The sequence below is a fragment of the Meleagris gallopavo genome, chromosome 24 (genome assembly GCF_000146605.3).
Source record: "Meleagris gallopavo isolate NT-WF06-2002-E0010 breed Aviagen turkey brand Nicholas breeding stock chromosome 24, Turkey_5.1, whole genome shotgun sequence".
Taxonomy (NCBI): Eukaryota; Metazoa; Chordata; class Aves; order Galliformes; family Phasianidae; genus Meleagris; species Meleagris gallopavo.
The window spans coordinates 1,726,317-1,738,140 of NC_015034.2; the positions used below are offsets into that span (position 1 = coordinate 1,726,317).

An 11,824-nucleotide genomic window follows, 5' to 3' on the forward strand; every position below is an offset into this window, starting at 1 on the left:
AAAAGCAGAACTTGGTGTTTTATATTTATTCTCCTCTCTCTAGCTGTTTTTCATTAGAATTACAAGTCTTTAGCTTTGAGATCCAGTGTCTCTAATGACAGGATCATCAGGACACTCTTCTCACAAGCCTTTTCATATTAGAACTGAAGTAAAAAGATAATAATGCAAGATTCAGTCAAGCGTTTTCTGCATTTCAAACTGTCATTTAAAATGTACAAACATTCCCGAGCAAGGGAGATTCTTTTCTTCTTCCATTCTTTTATTCCTTTGTGGTGGCTTTCTCTAACAGTACATTTGACAGCTAAACATGCTTTCTGACTTGTGATCAAAACTGCATGAGAGCTCTGTCAGTTCTTCCTATACCTCCCTTTCCTCTGCCAATGTCTGCACTATAAAAGTCAAATCTGACGCCCCCACTGAAAGACACCCGTTATCAAATAAGTAATTATTTCTGCAGTTGCTCTGTTCAACCTTTGCTACCCCAGCGATGTATTTAACTGAGGTGGGGGAAGACTAATTGAAATGTATAGGAAATCTATAACTTGGAAATGGAAACACAAAAAGAGAGGAGTGTAATGGAAGCACCACCTCGCGAGCTTCTGATGACCTTTTAGAGGAAACAGCAGTGACAGCTCTGCGCTGTGAGGCTGCAAAGCTTCTCCACAGAAATGTGTGAGTGTGGCTCTCAGAAAGAACACTTCTTTCATGGTTTGCAGGCTACATGCGTTCAAAAAAATCTCAACCAAATATTATACGTTGCTTTTATATTTAGCAATGTAGCATCGAAATTCCTGTGTGATGCTTTTTCCCAGTACAAAGTCACTGGTTTTCTGCCTTTAACGTGCATTTCAATATCCATCATTTCTCTCAACTCAAGAATGGAAGAGTTCAGATGTTAGAATTTTGATTCATTCCTGTCCATGGCAACTAACATGTTCAACATTACGCAGTAATTTCTGCTTAAAATTCCACATTTAATATTCTTCTCTAAAAACCTTTTTCTGTTTGTCTAGTACAAGCTGAGATAGGTAAAGCAAATTAATTAAATCTTCTTTCATTGACAGTATGATGAAATCTTAATGCCTTTTTTTTGAGAGCGGATGCACCTCTTATCTCTTTGTTTAGAAACTGTTGTAAAGAAATGTTCTGATTATTTGATGGAAGGAAAGAGGAAGGTGCTATCTGCAAATGGGTAAGGTGGGTACTTTGTGAGCTATTTCAGGTCAATTTCAGACCTATTTATTAGTCACTGCATTCTTTATTTCGTGGGTGCGTGATTTTCATTTTGCACTTACTGTGGCATGGCAAGAAGCAGCAGACAGAGATTTATGTGTGCATGGCTGTGCAAAAGCTTTATGGTGAAATAATAGTGAAATAGTACTAACATGATAATATTACTTCAGTAAATTGAGAGAAGTAATGCCAATAAAAGTGCTTTTGTATCAGTATAAAGTCAGTGCCAGGGAGTGTATTAATCTCACGGCAGCTATTAAGGAATAGAGCAATGCAGAAGCTATGCAAGGAGCTGCTACTGAAGGGATAAGATCCCAACTGTTCTGAGACCTCCGGAAAGGGTTTTAAACAGAGTAACTGCTGGAGTACTTTTGCAGGCAGCCTTCCCTGCCCGAAACATACAAACAAAACGGAGGTCTGGCGCTTCCTCCAGCCTTACTTTTCATGTTACACACATACTGCATTAATATAATACCTGTGTATTTTATGCTTGGCTTCAGAATGCTGTTAGCTGTCAGACAGAGATGTATTTTCAAATGTTTTATTCATGTGTCACTTGACTGCTCATTTGCTAAGGGTTTACAAATACTTCATCAATTATTAACACTCCTGATACCTCCTTTGGTTTTGTTGTTGTTTCAATTTTTAAGGAGGTGTTAGGAGGGGAACACCGCAAATTTAAGAAAACAGGTAGTAAAATAGGAATTAAATAACTTACACCTACTTACTTCATATGGCCAACTTAGTTTTTAAAGGAAAATGATTACATGAGAGACAAATTGGCTTTGTTTGTTTCTAACAAGCACTGAACACCAATGTTCTCTCCTGGTGCACACAGAGCACTGAGGATGTATACTCTCATGGGAGAGAATACACCAATACAAAAATGGTTTGAAAACCAAACATAAGCATGTATTTAACCCACTGCATCAACTCCAAGTGAAACTCAGTGCTGTGCCAGGGGTGCTCCAAGGAACAAAGGTCTCATCACCTTTATAAGAAAGCACAAGAGATGTGCTCTGGCCTCTGAAGAGAGATGTGTTTTAATGCCTAAAAAAGGAGAAGATCTTTCAAACTCTCACATCTGTAAGAAACTTCTGCTGCTTTTCCATTGGTACAGCTGTGTAGCACAGTGACGACATGAAGGCTTGACTAAATTCTGACATAAACAAAAATATGCAGGAGAGTTTCTGGCTCCTCCATAAGAATAATCGGAAAGTGGAATTTTGCAGTGCTGACTGAACACTGACACAACTGGAACGCGGCATTCCAGCATCACCTCCAAAGCTGCTCTGTTCTCTCCTCCCTTTTAGAACCACTCTGGAAAGATGCAGCTCCCGTTGCTGAAAGCCCTGTTTTACTGAACAAATCAATACATGGGATTTCTTTCTACAAAGCCCTTTGAAGCTCGAGCAATTGTCTTGATGGGCTCTGACTCACTCGCAGGAAGAGCACAATCAATTATCTAATCTCACAGAAATAAAGTGCAGGAGCGATGCGTGCAGCGTGCGGTTCCATGGCTGGTGCTGGGCAGCACATTAATGTCTCCTACAAAGTGCCGCTAGAAAATACAGCAGCGATTATACAAACGCCAGCCTGTTTTTGAGAGCTAACGGTGGCCCTTCAAAGGGAGCAGAACAAGAAACACGAGGGTGGTTAAGCGGACTGCAGTACACACAGTGCATGGCATTGCTGCTCTGAGGGGCTGCAAATGGCGGCTGCCCTCAGGTGCTTCGTGCCCCTCTGCTTGAGCCCGCCTCCACAGCTGGCCCCAACCAATAGCGCTGCATCCCGCCTCGCCCCAGCCAATGGGGATGGAGCCTTGCCTGCCCTCAGGATGTGTGGGGCTGACCCCATCCAGGCAGTTCCAGAAGGTTCTGCCTTCTTCGCTGCCATCTTCTGGTCCCGCAGGCTGGAACAGTCACATCTCAAGCTGCACTCACCTCCCCCAAGTGAGTGGATGGTCCAGAGTCACCCAAAGAATGGAAATTCCTATTTATGTCTCTTTTCCTCTGTTAGCTGGGAGCTGCAGTTTCAGTTCCCTTAGGCTGCTCCTTCTGGGCTGGCCATGAGCGCAGACCTCCACAGCTGCTCCCTGCAGCCATTTGTGCTGCCCTGCTCAAACCCATGGAGCTGAGACTCCACAACCACGTGCAGTTCACTTTCTAAGCTGTTAGCAAAGATTTAGTTTCACAGCCACTTTGCAAGAGACAAAAACACCAACACCCACATCTCTAAATGCCAGCACTCACCTCTTTTAATTGAGGCTGTTTTGTTGTGAAATAGAGCCATGTTCATCATTTCACACCAAGAAATGAAATAGACTGATGTTTTCCTGTTGGGTTTGTAGTCACACAAAATGTCCTAACAAGTAGCAAGCAGTACTCGTTAACAGATGAGTTCGTTAGAAGCCACTCTTTGCTGCCTGCAAACTTTGGCAGCTCCTGGCAGCAGGAAGGACCCATGTTGGGGCAATGGCACTTCCAGCTATGCTCTGAGTTTGGAGCAGGTTTGGAATTGCCACCATCTGTGATAGAGATCCATATGACCAAAGGCCTCGATGTGTTCTCCCATGCACTTTGACTATGAAGAACTGTGAGAATATGTGACCTTTGTGAAATGGCTTCGAGGATCCGCATCCAGCCCCTTCTGGGCAAATATCCAGACCACAGAAGTCATCATCTAAGCTAAGTTAACACTAATTAGTTTTCTTGTTAGCAAATTCTGAAATGATGCCATCTCTAGTGTGAAATATAGGAGCTAATTAATAGTACTTAATTTGTGTGTCATCATGATGCCCCACTAATACATAATCACAACAATAATATTAACAATAATATTAATCTTTGTCACCCAGAATGTTCTTTAGATTATACTATCGCTGATCATATTTGTGAACCTGGCACAAAGGAAACCAATGATATTTTTGTTGTTCTTAGATACAACTGAGCTTATTGTTTGTTTGTTTTAAAAAATGATGGCCTTCAGCTTTTACAATTTTCATTTTGTCCTAAATCATGTTTTATGACGTATTTATGTACTTTCATTCTAACTCTTATACTTACAGACATCCAATTATACCAGGGATCCCAGAGTTAATATTTTTGGTTTCAAAGCTTCATTTTATCTGAGCCTCTATAAATAAGATTCTCATGAAGTATTTATACACACTAACCCAGCTCAGAGAAAGAAATAGAAGTAATGGGTAAGTAATGGAGAATCGGTTACTATTTGTATTTTTGCATTTTAAAAACAGATACTATGTTTTAAAACCTATCTGAATTTTTAAATGAAAAGCAAAGCTTACTTATCACGTAAAACTGAGACTCAGCGTGGGGGAGATGCTGCATTTGTTGACTTTTTTCCATAGCGATTTGGTTTTGTCGATTTGAAATAATGCGCATTGGATTTATAAGTGTAACTAGATCTACGTATAGACAATATATATAGACAACTGATATCCCTCTCCTACATAGGTGCATATCTTCTCTGTACAAATATGTCTACATTTGTACTTCTAAATTCCTACTCTCATAGCAAGTTAGTGACTTGCTATTTTCTCTAGCTATATCATTACATTTACTGTGTACTTTACTATTTCATCACCTTTTCCATATTTTTTACTGTGCATTTCTAATGCTCGCACTCTTTTTGATGATTGTCTTAGGGACTTCTTTCTCCGTACAGGGTTTGTTTCTGATGACCCTTCATGCTTTCTAAAGACATTTATCCTACATGCATTGAATATGATTTGATTTAGCCCTCTTCCTACCCATTTTATAAATGTTTCTGAAACACACAGCTGTAACAATAAGCTATGATTCAGCACATTTCCATCACATAAAAATCAAATTTCAGTAGCTCTGATTACCTCTTATTGTACTGAGATCAATAGATGGGAGAACCCTTAACCTAGCAGCATGCCAGAGTGCCCGACATGTATTCATAAGAAGAGTCTGAAAATTCAATAGAAATACTAGGTTGAAGGGGCATTCATGCTTTGAATAGCAAGGGTTGGGTTTTTTTAAAGCTTTTCTACCTTGCTTTACACAAATTGAATTTCTAAAAAGCCTTTGAGTCCTTCAGAGTTTGTACTACTTTGTAGGTGGGTAACAGAGAGGTCGAGATAGTTACACAACATCTACCAAAATGAAAATTCTGCACTGACCAAATCACATTTCATCTACATTCTCCAATTACAGTGCTAAATTTCCCATTCTGCTTTCCCTTTCTGGAGTTCTATATTGTAGAGTGTATGGCATTACAATACATTGTATTTCATTTTAAAAAATTCATTTCTAAACAAGATTGGTGCATGCTTAAGTAAGAAGGGCCACATTTTCTTTCAAGCTCAGTGAAATGAATCTGGAATGTTCTATTATTTCCACAGGAATTAATGTAGATTCTTGGGATACAAATAAGAGGAGGATTTGAATCTCACGAAAAGATGGGCAGAAAAATATTATGTCTCCATCTCCAGTAATAGACAGCACTCTAGTAAATTAACTGTTGTGCCTTAAATTAGGTTCAATTTATCATGGTTATTTTAATGCTTCAAATGATGCTAATAAATAATATTTTCCAGAAACTTGAAGGTGATAATGTTTTTGTTACATGCACAAATATACATCCTATATCCTTGCTCTTAAGAACCTACAATCCAATTGGATAAAATCTGTATTTGTTAAGAGAGCAAAGATCATTCTTAGGTACCTGTTAAGACTCAGCTTAGCTTTACTTCCTCTTTGCAGCAGAAATGGATGCCATCCACACTACCTGATAAACAGCATTCCACTCTCTTTCATTATAAATTCAAGTCCACAAGAATACGAACCGCATAAAAAACATTTAAGATTCTGTTGCTGAAACCTTTGGACCTTTCTGCTTTTGTGCAAAAAATAAATAAATAAATAAAAATAAAAATAAAAAATCAAATAAACCTGCTTGTATTATGCAAAAATGTCCTCTTAAGAGCTGATGAAATTCTGTTACTAAGATGTATACTTTGATGAATTTGTGCATACATATGGGACTTGTGAGGAAGGAACAAGGATACTTTCTTTTGGCAGGTATTTCTTCTTTCTCTTCCATGGAGTATAATGTTTCTTCAAAGACATGAAATCAAAAGCCTCCTGCCAAAGGCGGATTTGTCTGGTAGTTAGTTTAATTTTTCTTGAAAATTTTGCCATGGGCTATTTTGAAAAGTACATTGCTGTTGAGGGTGCAGAGGAACACATTTGTTTCGCATGAATGGCGGCAAATTCCAGGACTGACTTGTGCACTTCTTGATGGTTTTCTGGCACTGCTTTTTGAGAGAGAGAGACGTCATTGTGTGCACACTGAGACGACATCGTGGACTCCAGCTATTAAAGATTTATTTAACTTGAGAACATGTTTTGGTTTTGCAGATGATTACAGATGGCAAGGTGGCTGAATCCTGGCGCAGGAGATTGTGCAGCGTGATCCCGATGAGCTACCTGATAGACATGGCAAAACAAAAATATCCTTGATTTCTGCTTGCATGTTTTGCAGGACTTTTGAGCAAGTAGTGCCTGAAATAAGAGTCCATTTCACAGGTAATTCTTATCAGTTTGTTTATAGCAACGTATGTCTTGTGATGTTCCCACTCTATGAAATGAAATTTAACATAAAGTTTGTCTGATCACTTGGAAATCGTGTTATATGTGAAATTATCTAGTTCAGGTTTCATCCAATTCCATACTTACAACAATGCAGGAGTGAATTTGCTTAACCAAAAAGATACGTTACTTGTAGCATTTATCAAGGCTGAAGATTGGCTGGGACTGGGTCTTAGAGCTTCTGGGTACCTCATTCCATGGGTGAGGGTGAAGAGACAGTGGTGCATTTGAGCTTCACCACAGATTATCCATCAATCTACAGCTCTGTTGAACCTTATACCTCCATCATGTATGAACACAGACCTCTGTCTGCATGATTTTCTGCAATGAGTTTGTTGTTCTGGTGATCAAAATCATTTCCAATGTGTATCACCTGCAGTACTCAGTTCAAGGTAACAAATGAGTGTGTGTTCTTTGTTAGAAATTCACTCCTTGAGAATGAGCAAATGATTTGGACCATGGCTACTACAGTGATCCTCATGGTCCTGTAAGTAATTACTTAATCACAGTAGTAGAGCTGAGTACTGCAATGTTCTGTACTCTCAGTGTGCAAAGTATAATGCTAAGTAAGGAGACAGTAACTGTATAGATATAAAAAAATAAATGGTACAGCATCATGCCTTTCTGTCCTGAATCATCACAGGGCTCAATATTCTATAGATCATGTAATCATTTCATTCAGGAGCATAATAAAAGGCAAATTAGTTTCTGAGAGACAGTTATATATGGTAATCTGTTTTATTGCCCTCTCCTACTGACCGTATTTGTATTGTAATATTAGTTCCACTATTGAAATTCTGATGGGGGGTTTCTGGTAGATATGTATACGTATCTACAGGTTATGTTTTCTGAACCATTATGGAAACTGAGTTGTAAGTTTCTAAGAGAAAAGGATTTGTAAATATTTATAGTAATGTGCATTGGTAATAATTGTATGTTCAGATAGAGCACATTTTTCTCTTTGTTTAAGAAGATTTCAGTGGCCATATTTTCAGAACACTCTCAAAGGAGTTCTGAGTGGACTTTATTTTGACAGTACATTGGGAAGCCTGGAATTGTTTACTCCCCTCCTTTTAGCTAAAGCAGAATAACACAAAAGTTAAGGAAGACTTTCACGAGGTCACAAGAGAAATTAACTTTTCTACATCAAGACTTATAGGTCTTACAGGACTATACTTCTTCCTTGAAGTAGTTTCTTGTCAAATAGAAGACTAGGAACATTTTTAGATAGTCACCTTTAAATTAGAATAGTTGTTGAATAGAGTACAAACAAGGGATATTAAGAAAGCAGTTGATTTCATCTACTGTAGGTGTGGGTTGGTAATGCCACCAGTGTGCTTTTTTTATTGTTATTTTTCTTTCTTGTCTGCCCACTTTCTTTTTCTCCATTGGTACAGCATATCTTCATTGGCTAAATCAATCTTTCCTGTCCTTCTGTTTTTTATTAAAACCATTGTTGCCTTTTGTTGTATGTCCAGAATTGATCCCTTGTGATGAGGAAAGGTTGGATGGAGGGAGGGCCATAAATAGAGTAAATCACAGCCAAAAGAGCGTGATATTTAACAGCTTGGGTTTGCAGCAGTAAAGGGCAAATTCGCAGGTGTCACATAGAGTGCTTTCATCGCCCAGAGGGGCAATTCCAACAAGGACTGCCTGCTGCAAAGTACAATGGTGTGAGGTGATTCGTGGGTCACCTGCACACAGTTCTCTTGATGGATTGCGGAAACTTTCTCTTGTACTGATCTTAGCTACATCCTTGCTGCCTGGGGTTTTCTGACAGGCCTTTTCTTCTGCCAGTAATGGACTCTTGCCTCCCGTTCAGTATCTTTTTCAAGGTAGTTACAGAAAATCCCCTGTGATCTATTGCATAGAGCTGGCAATCCAAAGAATTGCGCCCATGGTGTACTACTTTATTCTTTGCTCTCTCTGAAGCAGTTGACCCTTTTGCAGCATTGGCAGTTGGATTAATGTACACAATATGCACTTTGCAGATAATACTATTGTCTATATCTTCACATACTGAGGAAAAGGAATCCAGAAGGATAAATGAGATTTCTGGTGACTGGAATGTGATTAACTGCCTGATATAATGTCCCGTAAATACGCAGAACGATTCCAACTAATTTCATTTGGACACAGGAGCAAACCTTTTTGGACTGCAACTCAGAAACTCAAACAGTAAATTTTAGAAAGAGTAGAACTGAAGGGGTAAAAGGGGTAACTAAACTTATCAATTGTATCAGAGTAAAGCTAAAGTACTGTATGAGGTCTTCTTAGCAGCAACCGTTGACAAGAGTTGGACCACTGAATCCTTCCCAAGGCATCATAAACAAAAAATTAAATAGTTTTTACATCGGAAAGCTGTTGACCTTTAGTGACTGCGTATAAACACGCACCCACACACATGCAAAATTTGGAAAAATTGTGGTCAAAATGTTAGAACTGGAGTTGCTCCAAATTTAGATAACGTACATCAGAATTTAACCTCCTAGCTTAAGAAAATGGGTAATAAATGACATTTGGTTTTGTCCCAGCAATTTTAAGGCATTCCACATCCACTGATCGATGGCAATAAGCACATTTTCTTTCTGAAGTAAGAGAAATTACAGAGGCGTAAAGAGACACAGTTCAACTGCTCTTCAGATATTTCATTTCTATAAAACTGGTGCAGCTCAGAACTCTACACCAATTAAAATAAGTGAATTACAAAGAAAAACAGCCCTGAGAACATGGAATAATTGGACTGGAAGGGGAAAAATAATAAAGTGGATACATATTTTGAGAAGTGCTCACAATAAATAAAAAGGAGAGACACTTTGCAGCCTCTCCATTTTCACTTTATATAGAGTGATGCTCAAGGCAGGGTGAGTTCATGTGATGAAATAGAGGATCTGAGCAGATAATAGTTTGCCAATTCCCTGAGCTGCTTGCAGGACACAGAAGGTTGTCCAATTAATCCCTCTTGTTTGGATTAATCACGCCAGCCTGTTCTACAGAAGAGGCAGCAACCAAACAAGAACAGAGAAGATGCTGCTTAGGCAGAATTTCCCTGAGAAAAGGATTTTGGATTAAATCTATATCCCGAATTCATAAAATAATATTCACAAATAAATAAAAATCCCTCCCTTATTCATGTTCAATTTCTATCAAACAGGATAGACAATATAAGACAGGATTAAACAAATGTTGCTGTTTTTTTTTTTCCCCTGATGTTCTGATTTTTGCACGAAAGGATGTGATTGTTGCCATCTGTACTATTCTATACTATTTTATATGAATTGAACACTCTCCTTTGTAATAAGCTAGCTAGTGTTAGTGTACACTTGAGGAGGATACCCTAAGATATGGAAGTGCTGCATGGAAACAGTAGTATTGGTTTAAACAATACAAGGAGTCTCACAGCCAGTCCTACTTTACCTGCATTAATTGCAAAACATATGTAGGCTTCAGGAAAAGGAGAGATTAAAAAGGCAGTGAAAATCTACACCCTGCATCACTCTCTTCTCAAACGCATCTTGAAGGTTAGAAAGAGGTGGTTGCACAAATAGGAAATAATCTTTTCACTTACCTCTCATCCCTATTTACTGTTTGTTGTGTGTGCATGTGCATGCACAGACTTAGATTAATACAACTACTTGAAGCAATACTGAGTTGCTAAATATTTTATGAGCCCATGGAAGGTTAGTCATTACACACGTTGCTCTGTGTGTCTCATTCACAGCCATTTGCAGCTAATTACAGCTGGACTTTAGAAGGTCCAGAGCCTTTAGTGGAATAAAGTCAGATAAAAATTCCCTTGTAAACACAGAAGGCTGAGAGGAAGACTGTCCCAGGTGTTTTACTGCTACAGAAACCACAATGTTACAGTCTGTGCATCTAATTACACAGGAGGGTAAATGATCAAAAACTACTTAAAATGTGCCTTTAATTTATTAAAAGAAAAAGAAATAAAGATGGGATTTCAGACCCCAGAGGTAAAGCCTCATACAGGGCCAAGGTCAACTACCCAGTACTTATAGTTTCTTAAATGAAGACTTCATATCTTTCTAAGAAATAGTTAAGCTCATATTGTGCTTTTGACCTAGAAACAAAAATTAATGAGGATCTTGTGACCTTTGTTACTACACACATCCATCCAGATGGCTGTGCTGCTGCCTTTCAGCCTTCGAATTTAAGTCCACAAATCTTAACATCATCAAAGGGTATTTTCAGCAGCATAGGAAACTTGGATTCCCACTCATTCCAAAGCTGAGCAATTTCATGATTTTGTTTCCATTTCTGAAAATTCTGAAAAAAAAAATATGAGAATTTTTTCCTAAGATGTTGCTTGGTTGAGAAGCTGTTTATACATCAAAAATATCCCAATGAAATATGCTTCAGCAGCCTAATGATCATCTGCAGAAAAATGTTTTTATGTTTACACTGTTTCAGTGGATATATTCCTACAGATCAATTTGGAAGCATTTATTTTGTTTTTCAACTATTAATATGGAAGTTGAAAGAGAAAGTCATTCAATTTTTCCCTTAATATTAGCCAGAGTCTCAAAATACCCAATATATACCCAAATCCCCTTCAGTCCCTTCGCTTTGGCTTTTCAGTCCCCATGCCCCACTGTTTTTCCTGTCAGTGTTAAGCACAGACATTCACACCACATGTCATTGTACAGGAGTGTAAAGCTGGCACTGGGTCAGAATCCAGCTTGTGGTACATAAATCAGCAGATAAGGTTACTGAGCCCTGAGTGAAAATGCAGGCGCTACAGAAACTTAAACTCAAGGGCACTGCTTTTGGAAATGTGAAAGTGAAGTTTCTAGGGAGGTGCTCTAATTTATTTTAAGTGGCTTTGTCCATATCTTCATCTCTCTTTTCCATCCTTTCTTCCTTATGGGTGCTCAGAGATTTGTCTCACAGTATCTATTCGTGCTGTATGTGGCCTGAAGACTGAAGGGAAA

At 38.6% G+C, this 11,824-nt stretch overlaps 1 long non-coding RNA gene across 1 annotated transcript in view; it reads left to right on the plus strand.

The window, feature by feature from the left end:
- Positions 1-3,058: 3,058 nt before the first annotated feature.
- Positions 3,059-11,824, plus strand: part of LOC109370907 — a 26,603-nt gene continuing 17,837 nt past the window's right edge. Inside the window, exons 1-3 of the long non-coding RNA XR_002121449.2 lie at positions 3,059-3,185; positions 4,301-4,438; positions 6,642-6,809. This is a non-coding gene — a long non-coding RNA (uncharacterized LOC109370907). The remainder of the gene's footprint in view (positions 3,186-4,300; positions 4,439-6,641; positions 6,810-11,824) is intronic.